This window comes from Lycium ferocissimum, chromosome 11, assembly GCF_029784015.1.
Source record: "Lycium ferocissimum isolate CSIRO_LF1 chromosome 11, AGI_CSIRO_Lferr_CH_V1, whole genome shotgun sequence".
Taxonomy (NCBI): Eukaryota; Viridiplantae; Streptophyta; class Magnoliopsida; order Solanales; family Solanaceae; genus Lycium; species Lycium ferocissimum.
The window spans coordinates 1,274,180-1,282,374 of NC_081352.1; positions in this window are offsets into that span (position 1 = coordinate 1,274,180).

Genomic DNA, 8,195 nt, shown 5'->3' on the forward strand with positions numbered 1-8,195 from the left:
AGTCTCAGAGTGAGACCCCATCTCAGACTTCGCATACCCCGCCTGCACCAGAGGAGCTTAGAGGGGTGCCAGCCCCAGCTCCAGCACCTGCCCCAGTGCCTCCAGTTCCTCAGCCAAATGCACTGGGTCAGGATATGCGGGATGCTATACAATTGTTGACTAGATTGGTAGCCTCTCAGGCTCGGTGTCAGGGAGTTGGTGTTGATCAAGCAAACTGAGCTATTAGTGCGAGAGTGTAACACTCCGTAAATTCGGGTTAGGTGTGAATGTGTATAATGGGTGTAAATGTGATATTTTAATTACATGAATCCTTTCGGGATGAATTTGGGTGAAACATAGTGGTTATAGAATCAAACCAAGTAGTGAAGTTCGTAAGAGTTCTTAAAATCGCCTAAGTTTTATTGACCTATCTTGTAGGCCAATTCGTGAAAATTCGTTATGAATTTGGGAAAACTTCCCTAATGGAAGTCGTAGATATTGAAATACCTTTCCAAAGGTATAAAGTGGAGCTTAAACGGACTTGTGCGTAAAACGTTATGGCTGTTTTACTAACGTGCATTTCGCGGGATCATCCTGCGGTTCAATCTGCGCAAATCTCAGGATGAACACCACAAATCATTCCCCTTTGACATGTCGTGCGGTAGGTATGCATTTCACAGGTCAAACGTGCGATTCGCAGGATGCGCCACGCGCCTTGCTAGACTATAAAAACCCCAAGAACGTGAATCTTTCTTAAACCTTCATTCTACTTCATCTTTGGCCGACTTTTTGAGAAAAAATAACCCTAGGGCTTCCCCAAAATATATAAGGTAAGTTCTTGATCAACTTCTATCATTACTACATCAGTCTAACGTCAATTCACTACTCTTTAACACTAGTTCATCTTTTCAAACCCTAGAATCTTGAAAGCTAAAGAAAGAGAAGAAGAAAGGAACGTTGGAGACTTTGAGATTCCTTCAAAAAGGTATGATCCTTGATATTTCTGATGTTATTGGAAGGGTTTTCCCATGGGATTATAATCCATGAATGATTCATGAAGCTTTCAAGAACACGTTCTAGATATGAAAACCCTAGTTTTTCTATAAAGGGGTATATGAGTAGAATTAGATTAAAGTTCTAATATTTCTCATCTAAAACCATTGTAGTGTGATTGTTGAACCTTGGGAACTCTGTTTTGCTAGATTTTAGCGGGATTTGAGGTATGTCTCTTTTGAACATACTCTTTTGACTATGAAGGTGATTTGTGTGTCTATATTTCAAAATTCATTTTTTCAAGTATGTCTAGATTTTCCCAAAAATCTTTCTTGAAGTATGTTTACTTTTCAAAATCTTTCTTTGAAGTATGTTATATTGCTTGAAACGTGTGGATGATTATTTGTGACTTGAAATCTTCCTTTGGAATATGAACATGATTATAACTCTTGTTTGGTGGAAGTTCTTTTGGAATTAATGATGATTTCTTTTAGACAAGTCATGCGTGTGTAGGGTCAAGCTCGCATCAAACCTTATACGAACTATACTATCTTGTGAAACTCGCTTTTGCCATTATTGGATGATTTAACTTATTTTTCTAAAGGTAGGACCTTAAACTTATTTTGTTGTTGAATGGGTTTCTTGAACTTGAAATTGAATAAGAGATTTCAATAAGATTCTAAATCGGTTATGACTTGAAATGCCTCTATTTTGAGACGATGACTTGAGAAGTGAGATTCGGCTCTAAGCCATGATTGATAATTCGGTAATATGCCATGATTTGTATTTTGTTTGTGTTTGGGCCTGTATGGGTAAGCTGCACTAGTCCAGCGGACGATTAGCCTCCGTATCTTCCTAGACTGGAGTATCTATGGCTGTGCTAGTCCAGAGGACAATTAGCCTCCGTATCTTCCTAGACCGGAGTATCTATGGCTGTGCTAGTCCAGAGGACGATTAACCTCCGTTGCTCCTAGAGTATCTATTGCTGTGCTAGTTCAGAGGACGATTAGCCTCCACGGTTTCCTAACCCGGGGTATCGATTGATTGATCTTCCTGTGAGTGGCTTGTTTCGTACTTTGATTAACTTGTGAGTGGCTTGTTTCATATCTTGTTGCCTGTGAGTGGCTTGTGGTGATTTGAATTTGTCAGTGAAATACTTGGCCCTGTAAATGGTAAGGAGTTAAGTTAATGTGTCTGTCGTTGTTGGATTCTTTGATGACTCTTTAATGTTGCTGACTCACTTTATTCCTGGGTTTGAACTGTTATTTTCATTGATATCATTTTATTGATTTCATTCATTATATCTTGTTTTGTTAACTATTGCCCCTTAGACACTCATTGAATACCCAGTACTCAGGCATATTATTGTTATTTTTGATGGTATGTTAGGTATCATTAAGGAACAGGTTCGTGATACGTCTACGACTTAAGAGAACTTGCTGCTTTCGAGACTATTCGGTGAGCCCGCATGATTGTTCGTGGGGCACCATTCTATCTTTACTTTTCGTATTTTAGTTTCGGGCTGCGTCTTGATGATTTAGACATTGCTCATTATCTTAGAAGCTGCATAGAATACGTTCTTGTGGGTAGTTGTTGAGTTATTGATTAACTCTCAAGCACGTTATTACGTTTGACAAAGTATTTGATGAATAAAGACTTCCGCTAATTTAATTCATATATTTATGATTTGTTACATTTATGTTATAAACTATTGGAGGCAAATATTGAACCTGGTGGGTTCAAATATTATTATTGCATCTTTTAGGTACTTCCGATATTGTTCATGACGTCAGATGCCGGTCACATCTAGGGTGGGTTTTGGGGTGTGACAAGCTTGGTATCAAATCCTAGGTTTAAATGTGTCCTAGGAGTTGTCTGTGCCTGTGGAGCTGTGTCTAGTGGAGTCTTCCTTGTGCAGCCTGATCACATGCATGATCGAAAGACTACCCGGGCATTTATAGGTGTTTCTCATTCTTCTTTATTCTAGATTATGCTATAGAGCTTGAACTTCCGTTAGGATTATTCTGACGTGTCCGATAATTCGTGCCTCGCAGAAATGGCTTTAACTCGTGCGAGGACTGCTAATTAGGGAAACGATGGTGCTTCTAACTCATCGTCTGGCGGACGAGCCGCCAGGGTCACTAACCGTACCACTGCTGGGGTCGAGAACGATAATTCCTTGGTTGGGTTTACCGAGCAACAAGAGAATTGGAAGGGAGAAGAGAGGCTCGACAGGGAACAAGGTAAAAAGGCCCGATATATGGGTAGTTTCATTAGTTCACAAAATGGAGGGCAAAGGAAAGGGTATTCTGCACCTCAATAGTTTGTTTCTCAGTCTAATGTGGGCGTTCCATCAGGTGGACAAGGTCAGAGGAACAATGATCAGAACAAATATTCACAAGGTAGTAACCGACAAGCATTTAGATGGGAGGATCGTGTTTGTCACCATTGTGGGATTAGGGGTTATATCAAGAAATATTGTAGGAAGTGGCTTCGTGAAATAACTAACTCTTCAGGCCAAAGGAATAATCCGTCTGATGGTAATGACAATAACGCTCATAATGCTCGTGGTAATGGGGTTGGTAAAATGGTTGCTAACACTGCTAATGGGGGAAAAGCTTGACTTTATGGTTTGACTCGTAGGGAGACGACAGAAGATCCTGATGCCGGGGTCACAGGTATTCTTACTATATGTTCTTTTGAAGCGTATTCGCTGATCGATTCGTGTTCGACTCTTTCTTATATAACTCAGTATCTTGCCCTTGATTTTTGTGTGGAAGTCAAACAATTGTTGACACCTTTTTTGTATGAATACCCCTGCGTCCTTGTTATCGCTTCTATAATGTATAGAGGCTGTCGTTGTAGTTAAGGGCCGTGAGATTACTTTTGATGTGTTTGAATTAGAAATGATGAAATTTGATGTGATTTTTGGGGATAGACTAGCTTTCTGAGTGTTATGAAACTCTGGATTGTTAATCAGAAATAGTTAGGCTTGAATTTGCTGAGAGATTCGTTATAGAGTGAAAAAGTGATATTGCTAAAACCTCGGGGTAGACTTATGTCGTATCTTAAGACTTGCGGGATGAACTCGAAGGGGGCGTAGTTCTATCTAGTTGTTGTAGTGTCACTCAAGCCGTGTTACCTTCATTTATTCCCTACTGCAGATATGTGTTGAACCTTTCGACTATGTATTCCCTGTGAAAGTTTAGATTAGAGGTATGAATCCCTCGTCCATGTGTTTAGGCTTGAATGATGTATTTATTATGTGGTTCGTCGTATGTTACCTCTGAGAATGATCCTCTTTACTAAAGAACTCTAGAAATTTTGAAATTTGAGGTTTAGTGAAAAATCTTAAGCCATGACTTTCATTCGGGGACGAATGATCTTAGGGGGGGATAATGTAACACTCCGTAAATTCAGATTAGGTGTGAATATGTATAATGGGTGTAAATTTGATATTTTAACTATATGAATCCTTTCGGGATGAATTTGGGTGAAATATAGTCGTTATAGAATCAAACCAAGTAGTGAAGTTCGTAAGAGTTCTTAAAATCACCTAAGTTTTGTTGACCTGTCTTGTAGGCCAATTTCGTGAAAATCCATTGCAAATTTGGGAAAACTTCCTCTAATGGAAGTTTTAGATCTTTGAAATTACTTTCCAAAGGTATAAAGTGGAGCTTAAATGGACTTGTGAGTAAAAAGTTATGGCTGTTTTACTAACGTGCATTTCGCGGGATCATCCTGCGGTTCAATCCTGTGAATCTCAGGATGAATACCACAAATCATGCCCCTCTGACACATCGTGTGGTAGGTCTACATTTCACAGGTCAAACATGCGATTCGCAAGATGCGTCACGCACCTTGCTTGACTATAAAAACCCCAAGAATGTGAATCTTTCTTAAACCTTCATTCTACTTCATCTTTGGCCGACTTTTTGAGAAGAAATAACCCTAGCGCTTCCCCAAAACATATAAGGTAAGTTCTTGATCAACTTCTATCATTATTACATCAGTCTAACGTCAATTCACTACTCTTAAACACTAGTTCATCTTTTCAAACCCTAGAATCTTGAAAGCTAAAGAAAGAGAAGAAGAAAGGAACATTGGAGACTTTGAGATTCCTTCAAAAAGGTATGATCCTTGATATTTCTGATGTTATTGGAAGGGTTTTCCTAGGGTATTATAATCCATGAATGATTCATGAAGCTTTCAAGAACACGTTCTAGACATGAAAACCCTAGTTTTTCTATCAAGGGGTATATGAGTAGAATTAGATTAAAGTTTTAATCTTTCTCATCTAAATCCATTGTAGTGTGATTGTTGAACCTTGGGAACTCCGTTTTGCTAGATTTTAGCGGGATTTGAGGTATGTCTCTTTTGAACTTACACTTTTGACTATGAAGGTGATTTGTGTGCCTATACTTCAAAATTCGTCTTTTCAAGTATGTCAAGATTTTTCCAAAAATCTTTCTTGAAGTATGTTTAATTTTCAAAATCCTTTTTTGATGTATGTTGTATGGCTTGAAACGTGTGGATGATTGTTTGTGACTTGAAATCTTCTTTTGGAATATGAACATGATTATAACTCTTGTTTGGTGGAAGTTCTTTTGGAATTAAAGATGATTTCTTTTAGACAAGGTCATGCGTGTGTAGGGTCAAGCCTGCATCGAACCTTATACGAACTATACTACCTTGTGAAACTCGCTTTTGCCATTATTGGATGATTTAACTTATTTTTCTAAAGGTAGGACCTTAAACTTGTTTTGTTGTTGAATGGGTTTCTTGAACTTGAAATTGAATAAGAGATTTCAATAAGATTCTAAATCGGTTATGACTTGAAATGCCTCTATTTTGAGACGATGACTTGAGAAGTGAGATTCGGCTCTAAGCCATGATTGATAATTCGGTAATATGCCATGATTTGTATTTTGTTTGTGTTTGGGCTTTGATGGAGTAGGCGCACTAGTCCAAAATGGACGATTAGCCTCCGTATCTTCCTAGACTGGAGTATCTATGGCTGTGGTAGTCCAGAGGATGATTAGCCTCCGTATCTTCCTGGACCGGAGTATCTATGGCTGTACTAGTCCAGAGGACGATTAGCCTCCGTATCTTCCTAGACCGGAGTATCTATGACTGTGCTAGTCCAGAGGACGATTAGCCTCCGTTGCTTTCTAGCCTGGAGTGTCTATTGCTGTGCTAGTCTATAGGATAATTAGCCTCCGCGGTTTCCTAACCTGGAGTATCGATTGATTGATCTGCCTGTGAGTGGCTTGTTTCGTACTTTGATTAGCCTGTGAGTGGCTTGTTTTGTACTTTGATTAGCCTGTGAGTGGCTTGTTTCATATCTTATTGCCTGCAAGTGGCTTGTGGTGATTTGAATTCGTCAGTGAAATACTTGGCCTGGTAAATGGTAAGGAGTTAAGTTAATGTGTCTGTCAATGTTGGATTCTTTGATGACTCTTTAATGTTGCTGACTCACTTTATTCCTGGGTTTGAACTGTTATTTTCATTGATATCATTTTATTGATTTGATTCATTATATCTTGTTTTGTTAACTATTGCCCCTTAGACACTCACCGAGTACCCGGTACTGTGCATACCATTGTTTTTTTGATGGTATGTTAGGTATCATTGAGGAGCAGGTTCGTGATACGCCTACGACTTAAGAGAACTTGCTGCTTTCGAGACTATTCAGTGAGCCCACATGATTGTTCGTGGGGCACCATTCTATCTTTACTTTTCGAATTTTAGTTTCGAGCTGCGTCCCGATGATTTAGACATTGCTCATTATCTTAGAAGCTACATAGTGTTCTTGTAGGTAGTTGTTGAGTTATTGATTAACTCTCGGGCATGTTATTATGTTTGACTAAGTATTTGATAAATAAAGACTTCCGCTGATTTAATTCATATATTAATGATTTGTTACATTTATTTTATAAAGTGTTGTAGGCGAATATTGACCTGGCGGGTTCAAATATTGTTATTGCATCTTTTAGATACTTCCGATGTTGTTCATGACGTCGGATGCCGGTCACGTCTAGGGTGGGTTTTGGGGCGTGACAGATTTTCTTGGTTTAGAAACCCCAGAATTGAACGGGTTGCGGCAGAACATGGATCCCCAGGACTTTATTGATAGCATGCATAAGACTTTGAGGGTCATGCATGCCAACGAGATCGAGTCAGTATAGTTGGCTTTTAATGGGCTTCGTAATGTTGCGGTACAGTGGTACCCAACTTAAGAGTTATCCATGGGAGAGAATGTGTCATGACCCATCCGCTGAGTCGTGACGAGAGCCTGGCCACTACAGACTAAACTCCCCCACTCTTGTACCTGCACCTTACTGGACAAATGAGTGGACCATAAGGCTCATAGCTGAACCATGCTAACTCATATCAGGATAACTTTAAGGACTATCAATCATATGTGCATATAAGAATATATATATATATGGAAAAATAGTGCAAGCCAACAAGGCAGCTACATATGTTGTACCACAAAAGGATGGGAGTCGACATGGCTACACCTCGTCAACTGTACACATTTGTCTACAGACCTCTACTAGAGTACCAAACTATAGAAAGGACGAGATGGGGCCTCACCGTACCCGTGTACATATACTGTTATATCCCATATTTTGTACATTGGGATAATCCGAGCTAACTGCGATAAGTTAAGGACAAGACTATTCCGGGATACGAGGTAAAGACTTTTAACCTCCGATATTGTTTGAAGGCATGTTGCTTATGATTTTATTGGTATGGAATATTAAGAAAAATTTAGGTTAAAAGTGAATTATGAAAAGTTGACAAATCATGAAACATAAGGCCAATGTGCCGTGTAATAGGTGGGCCATGGGCCACATGGATACATTATATAAGTAGCTAAAAGATGACAAATTAATCATCTTCATCATATTCACCCCTTAGAAAATTCAAGAAACTTGGAGAAAAACCAAAGGAACCACTCGGCCATGAACCAAATTTAAAGTTGAAGCCCTCAAGTAGTGATAAAAAAAATATTTTCTTCTAGCAATTCAACCAATTGGAAGGTCCTCTATAACGTGGAGTAGTTGTGAAGCACGTAAACCATTCGTTCTTGCAAATTGCAATTCTAGCCGTGGGAGAAGTTGAGTGGAAGGGGTAAGGTTTAATCTTCTCTTTTATATGTTATGGATGGTTTGTGCATGTTATAGTATGTAGAAATGAATGAAATTCATGAAATC